The sequence below is a fragment of the Lactuca serriola genome, chromosome 6 (assembly GCF_051521515.1).
Source record: "Lactuca serriola cultivar US96UC23 chromosome 6, Lser_US96UC23_V15, whole genome shotgun sequence".
NCBI classification, from domain to species: Eukaryota; Viridiplantae; Streptophyta; class Magnoliopsida; order Asterales; family Asteraceae; genus Lactuca; species Lactuca serriola.
The window spans coordinates 12,231,971-12,253,479 of NC_136413.1; positions in this window are offsets into that span (position 1 = coordinate 12,231,971).

Here is a 21,509-nt window from a genome sequence, read left to right on the forward strand (position 1 = left end):
AAAAGAAGAAGGTAGAGAGATACATTTGGGGTCTGACTGCTCCGACCCAAGGAAATGTGTTATCTTCTAACCCAGCCACGTTTGATAGTGCTAAACGCTTGGCTTAGCGACTCATCGATCATGGAGTCCGCCATAGCGTAAAAGTCCCTATTCCCGAGTTGTCAAGGGAAGAGGACTATAATCAGGAGCCAAAGAAAAAGAGAAAGAAGAAGCGGACAACACAAGACACCCCCAAGAGCAACAAGCGAGTACTATGTACACTGCAACTACACCTACTGCTTCAGCATCTGCTAGTCGTTATGCTGGACACCTTCCAAAGTGTGGAAAGTGCAACTTTCACCACACCGGAGTGTGCCGAGAAATGCAGTGTCTAAACTGCCACAGAAAAGGACACACAGTCCGTTACTGCAGGGCACCGGCTCAACCGATCTCCCAAGTCCTCGGAGCTGATGAAAACCGAGCCTGTTATGGATGTGGTGAGAATGGACACATTAAGAGGGACTGCCCAATAATCAAGAACTCAGGCACGGATGGACGTATTCTGATGATCACCGCAGGAGAATCTACCCAGGAGTCCTCGACGAGTAGTGGTACGTTTTTAAAATAGTACTTACTTTTAAAAAATAATTTATATTCATATAAGATTAAAATTGGGGATGACACTTAAAAGTAACAATAACAACTCACATGATGAAATAGGTCGTAATATTCAAGATAACTAAAAGATCCCTTAGAGAAGCTATTATGACTCACCATATACATAAGGGTTGTGCGCAACTGAGATGTCGCAGACTTAGAGTGAGTGACTCCGCTTAGGTCCCCTTTTCCTTATATTGGTTGAGGATTTGAGGCAGAGATGCTCAATCGACTGCCTGGCTCATCTTAAGTATTCACAACTTGTATATGACGGGCGGTAGTAGTGGTACCATAGGGGATCATGGCATAAAAGTATCCCTTCAGTAAATAAAGCACTTTTATTTGTATGTATGCGCACATAGCGGTACGATACATAGGTGTGTTAATTTCAAAATAGAAAACATGAAACTCGAGAATAGTTACAAGGAGTACATTGTTGAACATACTAAGAGTACAGTACCAAGCATACCGGGGATACATCGTCGTTTAACAGAAGTTTCTTTCATTTGACCAAAATTTTGTTCAGTATAGAGTCCGTTGTTTTTCTTTCGTCATGAGTTGGCGTGGTCCTCACCACACTGAGTTCATATGTTTCTATCGCCTTGATCGGCAAGTTCTGGAAACTTTCTTCATTCAAATCGAAAATCCGACCCGAATAAAAATTGTTATCTTTCGCATTCTAAACCCCCGAAGTACTCGTGCGAAGAGTACTTTGTCCTCTGAAGCCTTATCGTCAGACGTCCGCAGACTGTCACGAAATACCACTCGTCCAGCAGACCAAGTTTGAGCACAGAGGCTAAGGACGAACACAGCCCTCCTATTATTATTTAGTGTATACGCGAGGGTGGTATATGAGTATGATTACGCAGATCTAGCATGTGTGTTTCCTCCCTATTTCCTGCTCTCTGTTGAGTTGGGGACCTGGGGCAGAGTCACACATCCGACGGTCCTACTAATCCTAACTATATACGGCTTGTATACACAAAGTAATGATAGATGGACCAAGTGTGAATCCTATCAAGAACACCGGGGCAAGTTGCTAGGTCTACGAGTGAGTATTTTGCAAATCAAAAGAGCGCAACCCCAGTAGTAACGTTAGGAGAGCTAATTTCGGGACAAAATTCATTCTAACGGGGGGATGATGTGACAACCCAAGAGTTTCCATTCTGTAGAACCATCCATAGCAAGCGAAGCCAAATCCATGCTGCTAACTTTCAAACTTTTAGGATAAGTTTGAGCAATTCAGGATTTACACTTAAGGAGATATCAGGAGAGAGGATGCACTTGGGTTTTGTGCAACTCTGTTATTCCAAAACGCTATGATATTAGAGTTCATTGCGTGAATAAAATATTTTCTGCCAAAAATCCCAGGACTATATATAGGATTCTGAGCCAAATTTATTCATTAGTTACATTCCCAACTAGAGAAAAACCATTTTCTCACTCATGGATCTTTGGGTATTCATCCCAAATTGTGAGTACCTCTCTCTAGTTGTATTACATAGCTTACTAAGTGCCGAAAAACATAGAAATCATATCAAAACAATAAGATTTGGGAGTTTACCGCCCAAGAACATCTTGGAGAGTAAACTCCTTTATAAGGGCCAAAGTGTGCCCAATGTCCCTCCAACCCTTGGGACTAAACCTAGAGACTACCATTACTTGTTTTAGACCCCAAAAACATTAAGAAACAAGGCTAGAAGTGAGTTCATGGCCAAGGAAGTTCTTGGGCCGTGAACTCCATTTTAGGGTGCCAAAATGCCCTAAATGCCTTCCATAAGCCAAGAGACAAGCATAGCACTTTACCTTGATGTGTCTAGGACCCAAAACAACAAAAATACCAACACCCATAGGTGTTTATGGCCGCAAGCTTATGACCAAATGGTCCATGGGCCGTAAACTCAAGATAAGAGTGTTTTGACGCCACACACACTTCCTAAGGCTTAGGCATGAATTTAGAATGCTTCCTTATGACCTTTAGGACCCTCATCAGCATAAATGGCCATGAGTTTATGGTAGTAAACTGATTTGCTCCGTGAACTCCTCAAAAACTCCAAAGAAGGTGGTCTTTCTCATCCTAGGTTAGAGCTAATGTCCCTAAAACATTCCCTAGCTTTCAAACTTGCATTCCCACATGTGTAGCCATGAGTTTATGGCCATAAACTCCCTTGGGCCGTGAACTCATGGTAGTAAACTCATATGTGTGCCTTATACCTTCCTATGTTGAATCACATGTGATTCCAACACTTGGTCAAGGTGTTTCCTAGTCCCGGAAGGTGTTATCTTTCATATAGTTGTTTATAAACACTATATTCATGTCATTATGTGTCCTTAAATATCATTTAGGACTTATTGTGTCTCAGAAATTCATTTGTGGAACTTCTCATCCTTACACGCATACCCGTTTGAATCACCCGCATCAGGTGAGTTCATACCCCGTAATGAATCATTTAACTATTTTAAACTGTTTTAAGGGGGGGGGGGGAATATAGGTTGAACACAATGATAATTGTGTAATTATTTGTTGTTAAACATTCTTCAAAATGTTACTTATGTCATTTATAAGTCGTCTTTACATTGCAAAACTCTTTTAAAGGTTGTGTTACTTTATAGTTGTACAGAACTCTGTTTTTAAAGTATAAGCATAACTTGGTAGATAAATGAGTCTTTTCATCATCAGTACAGTTAGAACATTAGTAAACTATTATAGGTATAGTTTAGGAGAATACTATTCATTACTTCTAGTACAATGAAGCACACAAAGAAACAATACCAGAACAGAACAAACAGAGAAGAGAATCAAATAACACCAGAACAGAACATAACAAACAAGTTAATTTGATATAGCATGACAACACGCAGACAGGATCTAATTATACCAATGAATCGCTAACGCATTAGTGATAGTTATATTGGGTATACTTGATCATATAACTTTAATATGAATTACACGGCTTGCATGGATTTGCTCGGGTCGCGTTTGGTTCCCTCAATCTCCATACATGAGAGCGTTTAGTAGGGGTTCTAGCTTTCACATTATGACCGTAATAAAACAAATATGTTTTTAGGTTGATAGTACCTCAGTATGTCATTATAAACGACATCAGGGTACTCACTTCTCCCATTATTTTCATAAAGTGTCGGTAACACTTAAAGGTTAATCTATTCTCTATTCGAAACAGGTTATAGACTAGGGAGAATATACTTTACATTTGACAAAGGAACAGTAGAGTCTTGGTAGAAGACTGCCTTCATAACAATAGAGTCTTGGTAGATGACTGCCTTCATAACAGTAAAGTCTTGGTAGAATACTGCTTTCAGAATAGTAGAGTCTTGGTAGAAGACTGCTTTCAAAACAGTAGGGTCTTGGTAGAAGACTGCTTTCAAAACAGTAGGGTCTTAGTAGAAGACTGCTTTCAAAACAATTGAGTCTTGGTAGAAGGCTACTTTTAAAAGTTAGGACCATGATGCTAACCTTATGATTCCGTAATGTATACACTATAGGATACATATATGCTAAGTAGATTCTGACAGCTAATAGGATGTGTGTTCTTCGCTGTACGTCCTGTTCCTGTTGGATGTGGGTTTACACCAAGGTCACCCAATCTATTATCTACCCGAATCTATATATATATATATATATATATATATATATATATATATATATATATATATTTATGCTTAGTATACATTAAGTCATCATAAGGGTACCAGGTATGGATCAGGTCATAGGACATAGGGTCAATGCACAGTTTTTCTAGTACAAAACTTTCGTTTCAAAGTTAGTACTTTTGATATACAAAACTAGCGATTTCCCAGTTAAGGGATTAATCCATTTTATTAAGCCAGTACAGTTTTAAAGACTTTAAGTGAGTTAACTCTATATCACCTTAGTTTATACACCATGTTTATATATAAAACTAATATCCGACAACTAATAGGACGTGTGCTCTTCGTTGTACGTCCTGTTCCCGTTGGATGTGGGCTTACACCGAGGTCACCCAATCTACTATCTACCCGATACCAAATTATATATAGCAGTATAAACAAAGCTATTATAAAAGTAATCACCATAGTCAATATTTTATTATAAGAAATATAGTTTTCTTAAAAGGAACTCTCCATTAGGTATAAGGGAATCATTACAAATAACTCCATGAGTAACAAGTGAATACACCAAGGTTATATATGACAACGATCTAAAAACCAACGGAATATGTGCTATCCGCCTTACTCACTGTACCCCGTCGGGTTGTGGGTTGAGGGTAGATGCGCATAATCGATTGTTTGTTTACTCCAAGTATATATAACTTGTACCCACTTATTACGCATAGAAAGGCTTGTAGTGTCATTTTACTGAACTCCCATTTTAAGTAGGAAATATATGATTTTCTAGAGGAACAGGCAAACTTTACAAAACAACACCTTACAGCTTACAACACTTTACATATACATTTTCAACCACATTTTTATAGCTTACTCACACCACTAAAATCTTATGAACTCACCAGCTTAATTGCTGATCAAATCATTCAAATAACTTGTATTCTCAGGAGACTATTAGACAGGTACTCGTGCTGGGACTTCAGAAGATGGAGCATTATAGCTTGAAGTCTTGTTTTGTTATTTGTTTATGACTTCTATGTTTTGTAGACACATACATTGTAAACACTTTCTTTCTAAATGAAATGGTTGTTCATTACTTGATTACCATATACATATCTCGTGATACTTTACATGACGTCCTCCACCCCCGAACGTTTCCGCCGTTCCGGTTTTGGGGTGTGACAGAGTGTAGTCCTTCAGGTTGGTTCTTAGAAATCTCAGGTTGTCCTTGGATTTGTGTTCCCTGTTGATTGGCTTTTAGAGGTTTTCTGGATCATCGGATGAATTGGATGTCTACGAGTATCTGTCTGCTGCAGGGTGACAATCTCAATCCTGTGCAAAATGAACCCGCACTTCTACTTCTTGAGATGTTTCTAACGGAAACTCTCAGGGTTGGTGAGATAGGGTTTCAACCAGACGATTGCTTAGAAAGTTTTGAAACCTTTCATCATCGTCTAGTTGACGCTTTCAGAATATGATTCCTAACGGGATGGAATCATGCTCTTACTTGCTTTGCTATTTCATGAATAGTAAGCTCTGCTCAGGGCTAACTCAATCCTTAGAGATTTTCTGAAGTGTTGGACTACCTCGGGAGGTGGTTCTACTATCTCTGCGCGAGATAGTATTCTTGGAACACCTACTATTTCCCTAAGTCTCTAAGACATGCTCATTTCTCTAAAGTGTCGGTTTATTTTAGTTACAGAAAGCGCGTGCTCTTGTATAACCCATCGGCTAACCCCTAGACTGGTGTCAAGTCTGTAATCTCTTCGGGATCTGGGTTATAAGGCTTTACGCAACCTATTATCACACTTTATTCAAGTATTCTTGGCTGCGGAGGTTATCCTGTGGTGCTTAGCATTCTAGTATTCACTTCGGAAAATGTAGTCTATCGTTTACAGTGTGCCGGTGACTTCTTCTTCGCGAGGTGGCGGAGTGTCCTAGGCACTACTCGTCGGTAACGGGGAGGACGAAATGCCTGAGTAGAGCGAGCATCTTCTGCAACTACTCTTCCGGGGGTTATGAGTTTTCTTGATTTAGGTTAAGTCTAGAGGTATAGGGTTTCGTTACTCGGGACTTCTAATCTTCTCATCCACTCTTCTCAGAGTTTAACTTATCGCAGCTTCCGGAATTTCGGGGTATCCGCTGAGATGCTTAATTCGGGGGATTAAGTGTGAATGGATGGTCGTAGTCAATGTACTTGACTCTTACGACTCATATTTCTTTATTAACTGAGGGTGTTAGCTACTATGTTGGCTTAACCGGGATGACAACAATTTCGGATTTGTGGTCATTATAGTAGCTCAACCCGTAGTGGTTCTCTTGACTCTAGCTCCTATTCTATGGGATAGGATGAAGGGTTTTACTATGAGGTTCGAGGTAGAGCTCATACTTGGCTTAAACACTAATACTTGGTGTATGCAAGCTGTATATAATTGAGGTCGGCAGGATGTTCAGTTGTGCGACTCCACCCAGACCCACAACCCAACGAGGAACAGGGAGTAGGGAGGAAGCACACATCTTAAATCTTTTTGATCTCAATTATATACCACTCTTATGCATACACTCAATTATAGTAGTCAGTCCCATGAACTCTATCCTTTAGCTTCACGAACCTGATTGCGAGGTGCGAAGTGTCTTTCTGGGGAATCTACGGAGTAGGTTTCGGGTGGTTATCATCTTCTGGAATACCTGCAGTGTCTTTCGCTTCGGGTTCTATCTGTCTAAGAAGGGGTTGGTTAACAGCGTGCGGTACCCTTCTCCTGGGTACTTCGGAAGGTTTGAGATAAGAGGGACGACTGACGAATCGCATTAGGTCTTATTATTTTTAGGTTCAGAAGAACCTTTATTTTCCGAAATGCCTACGGTGAAAGTTCTTTTTACACAGCACTAGGGATTTACACATGGTTGCACTAACTCGAACCATGATTGATAGAGGCTTCTAATTTGGCATACATGGACATGATATAAAATAAGGGTCAGTAGGGTCATGTGCTGAATGGGCACACAAGTTCTTGGCGTCTCGGGTTTCATCCCATGTATCACTGTTGCGGATACTTGGACCGATAGAGTTGACGCGGAACTGTAGAGGGTCCTGAGTGTTTCTGAGTAGTGTACCTTCCATGAATGGATTCTCACGAGGCCTTTCTATAATCGCCTAACATATACTAGTCATGTATAATTAAGGTGGGGAGGACTGTCGACTGAGCGACTTCGCCTTAAATCCACAACCAAACGAGGAACAGGAAATGAGGAAGCATCCCTCACTCTAGGTCTGTCCATCTTGATTATACATGGATTTAATGTATATGTCGAGCCATTATAGCTGTACCTGATGAAATTTTTGATTTTATAACAGTGCTGCGACTTTCGCCTTAATGGGAAGTAATTACATTTAGAATTAGCCTTTTCATGTTTTCGGTTAGTTATCTGAGATTGAGAGACGTACCAAAAATCTACCGGGTTCCTCGATGCTTCTCCCTAAGCATTAGAGTTAGAATCCTCCTGTGTCCTTGTCGTTTCCTTCAGTTGGACAGTCCTTCTTGAAGTGTCCAATCTCACCACATAGATGGCAAACTGGATTGGTCGCCACATTGGTGGTTGATGTGATGAACTCAATCGAGGTTCTGCAGACACGAGCGGTATGCCCCTTCATGTTGCACCTAGTACATCAGAGTTCCTGGCATACACCATGATGATGGTAGCTACACTTGCTACAGTGGGGAAGGCTTCATAAGTATGGTCTTCTTGAAGTCAGGATGGAAGGGTTGACAGGGGTATTGACTGTCTCAGCTTGCTGACCTTCGGAAGGTCCTTGAGCCGAGGTACTTCCTTTCTCGCTCTTGAACTTTCTCTTGAGTGGAGTTGGCTGAGGTTCTTGGGTGGTTGGGTATGCAGGTGTTGGTTGCCGCTGTCCATTTCTAGGATAGAGAGTCCCGATAGGGCTCTTGCGAACATTGGTGTTGTTAGCATTCAGATGAGCCATGACAGCTGCCACGGCTGCCGAGACTGCAGCTTGGAACGTAGCTCCATCGAATAGGAGAGTAGGTTTCTTGCCAGTGGATTGGTTACGCTTCTTTGGAGGCATGGTTTTCCCACATGGAAAGGAATACAAGCTGGTGAGAGACAATGATTAACCCTAGACGTATCTATCCTTACTATATTAGGCATAAATTTTTCCCGCGCCTCGGATGTTGGTTGTCTGAGTGTCGACCTACATCCCTATGATGTAGTCCCGAGTTTTAAGGTAGGGGTAAGGGTATCGGAAAGCCATAAGATGGGAATCGTTCCTACTATGTTACCTTTATACTGGGAAAGTATCACTCTCCGGCTTTGGAAAGATTGAGGGGGGTTTGGAATGAAATCACAGAAGAAAAAGGCTCATGAAGACTTATGGCTAAACATTCTCAATCGAGGTTCTTGAGATCCGATCTAAACGTATTACTTGCGACGGGAAAAGGCGATTTACCTAACACATAGTGTGAGTAGTGTAAAGGCAACTCTTTGTCCCACAAAATGTCATAAAGCCCATGTTCTTTCCATAATTCTAGAGTGCACTCTTTAATTAGTGGAAAGGCAACTCTTTGTCCCACAAAATATCCATATAATGTTTGTTCGAAGGGAGAACTTCCCTTAATCATGAGCTCCGAAGGGATAATCAAAAAATCATCTTCAATTCAATCAAGGTTAAGAACAAAATCTAGTTTTAAATGATTAAAAGATGGGACCTTGTCATCAAAAAAAGAATCTGGAGCACCGTCCTTTGCAGCGAAATTAGAGTCGCTAGTGGGCTGGAAGGGAGCTAGGCCAAAAGTGTTAGAGCAGCCTAATAAAATGTCCGCATTTTGATCTGTATCGAACATGACATCCCGAGATTTTAATGAAATACATTTCATTGGAAATGATTTGATAATTCTTTATCATATTTTATTTTCGGAACAAATTCCGCAAAAAATTTAACTAAAATGTTACCCTGATTTTTAGACAAAGCATAAACAAAATCGGTTTTTTCTGACCGTGAAAATCGGGATGTCACATTATTTATTCTAAAAAGTCTTCTATCAAAAAGTTGTTCTTGACACTTATTGTCTCTAAATTAACTAGTCCGGATCTATGGGCGTTACAATTGTCTCCCCCTTAGGATGATTACGTCCCAGAATCATCAACGAAATAGGGCTCGTATAATGACTCCATATGTTATCTCTTAATCCTAGGTAGTAATCTTAACTCTCTGTATCTTCGAATGCGTATCTAACTCCTGGTCTTCTTGACTGCAAGCGGTGCTCGATCTTGCACCCGCTCTCTGTCTCGTGTTAGACTTTTAGTCATGACCTTCATGTCTCAATCTCGATATTTATTGGAGACTCCTTTTTCTTAACAAACTTAAGATAAGTTATTTGATTACCATAATGGACCGATGGGTCACATTCTAATGACCTCTCATCGTATGATACAATGCTTAGACTCAGGTCTTTTAGAGTCAAATTACAGAACAAACTATACCTTCCTTCATGTTCTAATGTGATATAATCACATTCTAGCATGTAGCACTTCTAGCTACAAGCTTCTTACGTTAACAATGATCACAATATTTCTACTGATCGCTTCAATTATCTTTCACTTCAATCTTCTGGCTTAAGTCAGATGCAACATCGAACTTGGTTCTCTGAAACACGTAACATACTCATCTTAGTCAGACTCAATTTGATATGACCGCTAGGGTCGAAGTAAAAATCATCTTCTTAATCATTACCGAATCAATGGTAATGACATACACGAATAAAACAAAATCAATTACTAGCTCCTTGGTAACCTTATGACTTTCCCTGATTCAAACGTGAGTGGTGTGCTTCCGGTAGTACAGGCTTCTACTACCATTCACACCTACTCATACTCGTCCCAAGCATTGTCTCATAGTTTTCCAAGTCACCATTCAAGAAAATCACATAACAACTTAACACATCAGATAAGAAAATAAAGGTTTTATATTATTCCTTCAAACAATTACATAGGTGTTCAAGTTTAACCTATATTATGCCTCTAATAGGCTACACCTTCTGATACTATCTACATGGCTACTTCATATATTAATCTTTGGATATGAAGTCTTCATCCTAGATTCCTCACGTTGTTGTCTACTTCGTCGAGGATCATGTGGAATGCCCTTGGATTTGGCGCTGCGTTTGGCCTTGCTACTTCATTTTTCTTTGGGTAGTCTCTAGACATGTGCCCCTTGCCTCCGCATCCGTAGAATACTTTATCATTATGTGTACAATCCTTGGAATAGTGGCCGATCCTCCCACACTTGTAACAAGTCACTTCTCCGTCACATCTACCACAATTCTTCTTCTTGCACTTATCACACCATCTCCCTTCACCTCTCTTTCCTCCTCCAAACTTCGAGAATTTTCTCTCTTTGTTGGACCTTGAAGATCCTTCAAACTTCCTCATTTATCTTGCCTTATATTTTTGTAGACCCCTTTCTCTTATCTGGGTATCTACATTCTTAGCTGCTCTAACGGTTGTTTTCAAGGTAGTTGCCATTTTCACCATTGGGCCAATGTCTGTGGATAGTCCGTTAGCAAACCTATGTATCTTGGAGAGTTCCGTTGGCACCAAGTAGGGGAATAGCTTCATCCTCTCGGTGAATGTGGTGGCATACTCATCAACACTTATCTTCCCTTTCTTTAGGTTCTGAAATTCGTTGTTTAGGTCTATCAAATATATCTCTGAGCAGTATTGCATTTTCAACTACTCCATGAATGCTTCCCAAGACATTCGCATGGCTTCTCCTCATGGCATTGTATCTGCCAACAACTTCCACCAACTTAGCACTCTTGTCTTTAGTTGTCTGACTGCAAAGATGGTCTTTTGCATTCAAATATCATCTCCATCTTGGAGATCCAGTCCATAATTTCCACTGGTTTTATGCTTCCAGAGAGACTTGGTGGTTTGACACCCAAAATTTTCTTATACATACGCCCATCCCTGTCAATCCTTCTGTCCGGGTCGTTTCACCTGACCACTTGGTGTCCAACTTGACTTACATTACGATTGTAATTTCCCTCCTCCAACAGTTCTTCATTCAGTTCTGGCTGCATGACACGCATAGTAGATTCATTCGGATTCTATTGAAGCAAACGCCTTGTTTCTTCCATTTGACGATCCAACATCATCTAGATCATTGCTTGCACTCAGGCCATCGTGATTGGCTCAGGTGCAGGTGAAACTACAGGTACTTGCTCAATTACATGGGGTTGAGGTTGTTGGTACCTGTTTCCATTTGCGTTTCCAACTCCGCTTTGGGTTCTTCCATTTCGATCTATACACCAATTCAGACGTTCGGTGTGTAATGACAAGAATTATGATAGGAAAGATTTTATCTGCGATTGACGTGTAAATCTCCCTATCACTCTGAATAGTTACATGCTAGTTCTAATATCGTAATTAAACGTTAAGAAATGTGAATGCATAAATTTCCAGATCCGGTCGGCAACAGACGATATTCCGATCAGACGATATCATCATAAAACATCACAATTCATTTTTCACATAAAAGCATGTTAAGCATTTTCCCTAAATTAGCTAGTGCATGTGTCTATTCAGGTCTATTACCTAAAATTTATTAGACACACTCCTCACGATCATTGCTTAGCATTCTAAGTTTAAGTCTAGAAATTATCTTTATTCATAGTTCGCTTAAACTAATGCTCTTATACCAACTATGACATACCTATTTTCACGGCCATTAAAGACTGATTTTGTTTATGCTTTATAAAAATCAGAATACCCTTTTAATAAAAAATGTTGCCGAATTTGTTCCCAGAAAAACATGATAAATGTGTTATCAAATCATTTCTGAAGAAATGTATTTTATTGCTTTTAAAACTTTGGGAAGTCATCGTCAATACAAAAACATAATCATACACTCACCTTACATTCATTTACACTAGTGATCTACATTCATTTACACTTGTGATACATATGACCTTGAGTGGGTCAGGTTGCAAAACCTGATGAGTACATAGGGAACCCACAATAATATAATTATTTTGTATAATCATTAAAAAATTAACCAAATTATCCATTCCTATCATCTGCTATATTCTTAAGGGTTTACCCTAAGAGTCATCTATCCTACATTCGTTCATTTCGAGGTCCATTTCTTCCACGGTTTAGATGACAGACACTAAGTCCATAGCAACCAATGCTCGTTCGTAAAGCACTGAATCCACAACTTCTAAAGTTCATTTATCGGACACTAAGTCCATAGAGACCAGCGTTTATCTAATAGGCACTAAGTCCATAGCTACCAATGTTTGTCTAATGGCACTAATTCCATAGCTACCAATGTTTATCAAATGGCACTAAGTCCATAGCTACCACTGTTTATCTAATGGCACTAAGTCCATAGCTACCAGTGTATATCTAATAGCACTAAGTCCACATCTACCGATATTATCCATTAGGAACTAAGTCCATAGCTGCCAACATTTACTTATATCATCTTCCACTTCTAATCATTCTTCTACCTATGTTTTACCCAACATATTCATATATATAAAATACTTATACAAGTTAAATCATTAAAAACATGTATAAATTGTTCATCCAACATAGATATCAAGAACACATATAATTTGCACACATAACACGTAATTTATATTAAATACTTCATATCTATGTGTAAGATGAAACTAACTATGCACTCACATGTTAAGGTGGTGATTCTGAACTCAGACAGCGCTCCGCTTCCTAAAAATGATTTCCTTTGACGAAACCTAGTATTATTACCACTAGATTTTAGCCTAACGTTCATCATGACTAATTAAGTTTTATTATTATTATTATTATTATTATTATTATTATTATTATTATTATTATTATTATTATTATTATTATAAAAGGGTTTTGTTGGGTCGTATTTTGTGTTGCGTCTATTGGGCTCGTTAGCTAGTCCAATATGTATCTCCGGTATGGGCCTGTCCATCCGTGAGTTTTGTAGGGTTTAGTATAAATAGATGCTTGCATGCATCCTAGAATAGGACGACGATCATTAACGATTAGATTTTTATTGTTTAGCAAATTTATCGTTCTTGTTTTGTAACCCGAGAATCCTCTACAGCGGAAGTTCTTAGTCGAGCTCTGCTGAGGATCGAGTAATCTAATCATTCGACACATCTTGATTCATATTTGTGTTTTGTTTACTGTTTTTACGTTCATCGCATACCTGTTACAAAGATCTAATCGATCAAAGAGTTAATTAATATCTCATCAATTGGTATCAGAGTGGGAGGCTGTGTAATTCATACACATCTTTTCTGTGAAAGAGTTTGCGATTAGGGTTATTCCGCATTAACTAATATTTATTGAGCCGTCATTTCATTATTGACGTAACTCAGCATTTATTTGTTTTCCCTAATATTAAATATTACAAGTCTGATCTTTCAAACAGGTTAAAAACGATCAAGCATGGACGAGTCACAATCTAATCCCATCAACATCTCTAACAGCATTGGATCGACAACGAAGATTCCTATTCTTTACACCCAAGATTACGAAGTCTGGGCACATCACTTTGAAGATTATGTCATCGGATCGGAAGACAATGGATACCTTATTTGGGAAGCAATCGTTTCTGGACCATTTGCTCACTCTGGAACGTCAAAAATCATTAAAACTCAGAAAGAGTACAATGATCTATTAAAGGACATAAAGGATGTTGCTCAAGATGAAAAGGAAAAGTTTCAATGCAACATTAAAGCATTGAGACTGATTCGATTCACTCTGCAATCAGATACATTCAGGCTAGTGAGTTCATGCAGCACTGCTAAAGAAATATGGGATAGGCTGTGAGAGCTATATTCCACAGATGAAGATTTGGAGCATTCTATTCAGACCTTGCTTTTGTCTGAGTTTGGTGAATTTAAGCAGAATCCCGATGAAACTGTTACTCAGACGTTCGATCGCTTCAATCATCTTCTTAGTAAAATGATCAAACACGATATAGAAAGGAAGCTGATTGAACAAAAGGTTACCTTCTTGAATGGCCTTAGATCCGAGTGGAGAGCGGTTGTGTCCACTGTTAAAGCTCATTAGCAATTTAAATCTTATTTGTTGGCAAAGCTGGTGGGGATTTTAAAATCCCAAGAAAAGATTGTTTTGCAAGAGAAAAATGTGGTCTCTAGTTTAGGGTCCTTGGCCCTCCTGTCCAAAAGAAAAAGTGTGGTAGAAGATGAAGATCTCAACTTAGAAGACTATGATCTTACTTCTGAAGATTATGCAATGATGGTGTCGAATCCAAAAAGGTTCATTAAGAAAAGGTTCCCCACCAATAAGAACCGAAATTGGCAGGGAAGCTATAGTTCTGAAAAGGTTAGGGAGGAACCGAAGACAGAGGAACCAAAGAAAGAGGCAAAAGTTGAAGGAGATTCAGGTGTGAACTGCTACTACTGTGGAGGAAAGAGCTACTATGCCAAAGACTGTGTTCTAAAGAAAATGGCAGAGAAGGATGAGGAAAAAGATGAAGAGGCCTTGTTGATGAAAAAGCTGGAAGAGATCAAGAGAAAGAAAGCTACTGCTAACCCTTCAATGAATACTTTAATTGTGCAGGGTTCGGCAGCGGATGATGAGTTCAGTGGCGTGCAGGTCTGGTCAACCGACTCTGAGGATGATGAGGTCAGGAAGCCATCTCATGGAAAGGCATACGTTGCAAGAGGTGAAGAAAGCGGTGGGAAGTGTTTGATGGTGACAGATGTATCTCAAATGAGGGGATACAATACGGATGGTGGGAAAGCAGAATCCAAGGAGCGAGAGGACCTATGCTTCACATCAAAACCTCGTAGTGTGCAGTTCAATGAGCTTGATGAATTAATCAAGAAGGTACAATCCGTTTTTGTTTCATTCAAAGTCCCACAAAATTCGTATGAAAAAGAATTAAAAAACTTAAATTCAAGAATCTCAAATCTAGATAGTAGTTTAACTCAAACACGGGTCACCAATTCTAACCTAACTGACCAAATAAGCAGGGTGTCTTCCAAGAGCGAGGAACGGAGGATGTGGATAGAGCTGAAGGAGTCAGAGCTGATTAAATCCAAAGATGAAAACATTTATTTGCAAAGAGACAATTTAAAACTTTTGAAACAAAGAAATGTCTTTTGTTTAATTGCTAAACGTCTTTATGCTAACATCACTCAACTTCATCTGAACTGTGAAATAGGGCAGAAAATTCATCGCATGATTTTGCCCTTCCGTGAGTTTAAGGAGGATGAAATCGATGCTGAAGCATATAATTGTGAAAGTGTAGTTTCGTCTGATGATGTAAATCCGACTTATATGTATGGTCTGGACAAAATCGAATCTTTTATAAAGTCCAAGGACCATAAGGACATGTTGAAAAACCTTTTGGATGAAAACGATAAACTGAAACTAAGGACCGAAACCATACAAAAGTTTGACTCATTAAATGCCAACTTGAGCTCAGAAAATAAAATTGATGTTGAAAACGCATCTGAGCTCAATGAGGATGATGATATGAGTGAAATTTCTGTAGAGGATGAAGTCGATTGTTCTGAGTTTGTCAAGAGCGAACCCGAAAACCACAAAAATCTTATTTCCGAAAATTCTGTGGAGTTCGCTCGTCTGTCCCAAAATAAGTCCCTGATTCTTGAAGAAAAGGCTGTTGTGTAACAAAAGGTGAGGACAACACCAAATCAGGTGTATAAGGTCACAGGTGTAACCGAACATCAGACAGCCGAACTCACGACCATAGTAAACGAAGATAATGCAGATGGCTGTGATGAATTTTTCTGGTCTGCTCCTATAGATAATGCTGACGAAACCGTTGGTCTGTCAGAGCGGACGTCATGGAAAACCAAAGGCAGATATGTGCGAGAGCCTCTAAACAAGCCTGACAACTTTGATGTGCCAAGTACTAGTGATGCAAAAGAAGTTCCTGTAGAAGAAGTCACTCCTTCGAGCGAAACATCATCAGTTCAAAGTGAACCGGCTGACAAAAAGCAAAAGCAAAAATCCAACATCCACCGACAGCTGAAGCAAGTAAAGGATCAAAAGCAGCAAAGGAATCTGAGATACAAAAAGAATCTCTCAGAGCGAAAACGGTTTTGGCGATCTCAAAACGCCCATTTCTCTTATGATGACAAAAATACAAAGTCAGAGAAAAGTACTGTCAGGTCGCAAGAAAGTAATAACAACCAAAAGGACAGGTTCGGTTCTGAAAGGAATTACAACCGAAGAGAATGGTTCGGTTCAGAGAACATCAGCTACCGCAAGCATGGGTTCGGTTCCGAGAGCAAAAGCTACCAAGGTTCAAGGTCCGGTCCCACTAATGACCAAAAACAAAAGGGCCACCTAGAACCTCAAGTCAAGAAAACTTCTCAGTCTAACTTCTCTCATTCTAATTCTTCTCAACCCCATTCTAAATCCAATTCTGTTCAAACTCAAAATCCAAAATCTTCAACAGATTTGAAAGGAAAATCGAAGGTTTCCTCAGTCAAGAATGATCAAAAACATTCCAAGGTCCAAACGCCTGAACCTGAATCCAAACCGACTGTAACAAATCCTAACAAAATTAAAGTTTTCACTATTAAGAAGAAAGATGAAACAACTTTAATAAAAAGAACATATCTTGTTGACATTTCTCTTAATATTCCTGTTCCTGTGAAAGGCTCACGTGGACCCAAGAAACTTTGGGTTCCTAAATCTGCTTGATTTTTGCAGGTTATCAGTGACGAGCAGTTCGACGAAGAATGATATATTGACAGTGGCTGCTTACGTCACATGACAGGAAGGAAGGAAGAACTGAGGGAATTCCGATCTCTTCCAAACGGCGGGAATGCCAAGTTCGGGAACAACTCATATGGCACGATAAAAGGTTATGGGATGATAACAAATGGAGACTTCACGATTAGAAAAGTTGCATACGTTGAAGGACTACAACATAACCTCATCAGTGTATCTCAGCTTGTTGGAGGTACCGGTCTTAAAGTTTCATTTGACGATGAGGGTTCGGAAATAATAGAGAAGAAAACAAAAAGAGTAGTTCTCAAATCGGAGCGCAAAGGCGAAATGTTTCCTCTCAATCTCAAACCCATCAGAGGAAATCCAGCTATCTGTCTATTATCCAAAGCACATTCTGACGAAAGCTGGCTGTGGCACCGAAGGCTCTCTCATCTCAATTTCAAGGATATCAACAAACTTGTCACAGGAGGTCATGTTCGGGGTCTTCCATTGCTCAAGTTTGATCGAGAACATTTGTGTGCTGCGTGCGAAATGGGGAAGCAGAGTCGTCAAAGTCACCCATCCATCATAAACAATAAAGTCGTTGAACCACTTGAGTTAATTCACATTGACTTGTGTGGTCCATCTTCTATCGAAAGCATTGGCGGTAGCAAGTATATTCTTGTTATTGTTGATGACTTTTCACGTTTTACATGGGTGTTCTTTCTGAAGCACAAATCTGAGGCTACTCACAAGTTAAAGATGTTTATTAAGCAGGTTGAAGTGCAACTGAGGAAAGTCGTTCACAACATCAGAAGCGGCAATTGGCTGGAGTTCAAGAATAAAGAATTTGAAGACTTTTTAGCAGAAAAAGGAACCAGTCACAACTTCTCAGCCCCCTACACCCCTCAACAAAACGGGATTGTTGAAAGACGAAACCGATCTTTGTGTGAGGCAGCCCGAACCATGCTAAGTTTCACTTCTCTACCTCTATATTTCTGGGCTGATGCTATTGCTGCAGCTTGTTTTACGCAGAACAGGTCCTATCTCAATAAGTGTTTCACTCTTACTCCTTATGAGATCATGAACAACAGAAAGCCAAACGTCAAATTCTTCCACGTATTCGGCTCACGATGCTTTATCTTCAATTCTAAAGAACATTGTAACAAGTTCGACGTAAAAGCCGATGAAGGGATTTTTTGGGATATTCTCTCACTTCGAAAGCATACATGGTTTTAAACAAGCGTTCGAGGAAGATTGAAGAAACGTATTACGTAACTTTCGATGACAGCTATGTCAAGAATCTGAAGGCCACGGAAGAGTCAGTTGGAGAAATCTTCTCTCAAACAGGCCAAGTCTGTGACAACCCGAAACTTCTAATCCATGTAATTGATCTGCGTTTCAGCACTGAAACTTGAGTTCATTGTCTCTTGTGAGTCCATATGGGTGCTTTAGACTTAGTATAATTTAGATATGAGTCTTAGGAAGGGTTGGAGAGTGTTTAGTATCACAAAATGGGACCAAAACTCACCAAATAAGGTGTGTGCGGCCACACACCTATGTGTACGGCCACACACCCAACCGCAAACACCCTCAACCTCACACCCAATTCAATTTATGGATGGATAACTCCTCATTCATTCATTTAGATGTTCTCTTCCCTCTCTCTACTTTCTCTCTCTAAATCATTAACCAAGAACACTTGGAAGGCTTCATAATCGTGATCTACTTCATCTTCAAGCTAAGTGTAGTGGTAAACACTTGAATCCCAAGCTTAAAACTCATTATATTCATCATCTCATGAAGGTGTACGGCCGCACACCTTCAAATGGGGGCATCATACATTCAAAATTCCCAAATATGAAGAGCATACACTTCAAAATCAACATTTGGACTCAAATGAGGAGTGTACGGCCGCACACTCCTGTGTATGGCCGCACACACCCTCTGTATGGCCGCACACTCTTGTGTGCTGCCTCACACACACTCCTGGCCGCACTCCCCAGCCGCACACTCATTTTCAAGACCATACACCCACTCCAATACCCATTTTTGGCCCTAAACTTGCATAAATCATTAAGTTTGGATCATAGGAAACTTATTCTTAGTAATTCCAAGCCCTAAGGATGTTTTCCCATCATGTTTAGTCATGGAAAACCTTAGTTCTAACTCATTTATGTGTCATCACATGGAAAATAGGGGCCATAGGAGTTCAGGACATCCGTTGACACTCGATCTCTACATTGAGCGGTGAGTTCATACCCCTACCCTTTTTCACTGTTTTCAGGGGGGAACACAAGCAAAGTACAAGGGATTTCTTGTACTCAAAACTTGTTTTCGTGTTTGTGCTTCACATTTTATATGCTTTTAACACTGATTGATACAACTGATAATCGTTTGAACATGCAGATCACGTAAACGTATTATTTGTGAAATGGGTTTATAAACTGTTATGTTTTATATATTTCACAAATGGTTTTCCACATTTTATTAGTTAAAAGCATGACATTAGAACATATGAACATAAAACTTTTACACTGTCTTGTCCTCGGTAACACTCCACAGAGATACGCGAGTGGAGGATCATCATATTATTACTAGTAAATTTGTTATTCCTGTATGATTGGAGACACGTCCTTGGCGAACACTCCATAGAGATACGTGAGTGGAGGACTACACCCGTAACAAGAATCTCTGGGATTAGAGAGCGTGACTTGAGTGTATAGATCTATACGGGGCTGACTACCCCACACCTGGCTGCTAGCTACAGCCGAACCGAAATGGTTCAAGGGTGACGAAAGTCATAAGGTGATGTGGACTTCTTATTGCCACAGTTAGTCTATCGTATGGTTATGGAACTCGCAATTAGGATAACAGAGATTTACTCAATAGTAATAATGAATAAGTTAACACACTTCATAAGATAACCAGGTTTCGGTATACATCTTCTACATTGGAAACCAACATTCAGGAAAGTATGGGACTTTCCTGGGAAACCTGGTACATAACCAGGTCTAACATAATACATTTTTCACATTGGAAACCAACATTCAGGAAAGCATGGGGTTTTCCTGGGAAACATTTACATAACAAGAAAAGTGTAACAAACCGGATAACCCTACATCTTTCACAATTGGTAATACATAATTAGGAAAGTATCGGACTTTCCTAGGAGTTCATTGGTACATAACTAGAACAGTGTAACAAACCAGATAACCTAACTATACATTTCCACAGAAAATACGTGTTTTCAGTGTACAACTTTACTTTACATGTTAAGAAACAATAACCAACCTTTTTAAGAAAATATGGGATTTTCTTGGTGTGTGTAACATTTTCAGAAACAGAAAGGAAACTTGAACATTTTCACAAAACAAAAACCACTTATGAACTCACCAGCATTATGCTGATTTTCAAACCGCTTGTGTTCTCAGGTCAACATTAGAACAGGTACCCGAAGATCACTTGTTCCAGGATGGAGTGCGTACAAGACCCGTTCGTTTTGTTTATGTCTATACTATGTATCACAACTGTATAACTTTACTTTTGAAACAATTGTAAAACTTTTTGATATGTAATGTAATGTTTGTTTCACTTTACTTACTATGTGCATTGGATTTGATACTCAACGTGGAGTCAACCCCGGAAATGTTTCCACCTTTGATTTTTGGGGTGTGACAAAGTCACAGCCTCGATTGCCAATTTATTTGAGCAGTTTGTGGAGTTATTCGATGAACCAGAGAAGGCTACTCTCTTAGAAGCCAATGCAGCAGACAACAAAGTTGACCATCTGAAGCAAATCGTCGATGACACTGCCAATCGACTGGGTGAAGGAGAATCAGTTCCAAATGAACCTTCTCAGCACGGTGCTTTAGTTGAGGGGGAGAACCCATCTTCTTCAAAACTGCTGAGTTCACAAGTTGACGGGGAGAACTCTTCTCCAGCTGCTCCTGAAAGCTCTACTGCACCTGAAGGTACTGTTACTCCTGAAAGCTCAAATACACCCGAAACTCCTGTAGCACCGGAAAGTCAAGATACACCTGAATGCTCATCAGTCGAGGGGGAGAATGCCGATATGTTTTATGATGATGACAGTCAATCTGAATTAGAAGAGATGGTAAATGCTGAATTGGATCCATCCTATGATCCAAATTACCCTCCTCTTGTCAAATGGACTAGAGATCATCCTGTTTCACAGGTTATGGGTAATATCTCTGAAAAGGTCTTGACCCGATCTCAACTGAAGGCAAAACAAACTTCTTTGTTCTCAAAAGTAGAGTTCTGCATGTTTAACTCTTTCGTCTCCAAAGTTGAACCAAAGACAGTAAACACTGCTCTTGATCACTCTGATTGGGTTCAAGCTATGCAAGACGAACTTAATGAGTTCGAAAGAAATAAAGTTTGGCGCCTCATTCCAACTCCCCAAGATGCCTCGGTTGTTGGTCTCAAATGGGTCTTTAGAAATAAAATGGACAAGGAAGGCAATGTAATAAGAAACAAAGCTCGTCTAGTTGTGAAAGCATACTGCCAGG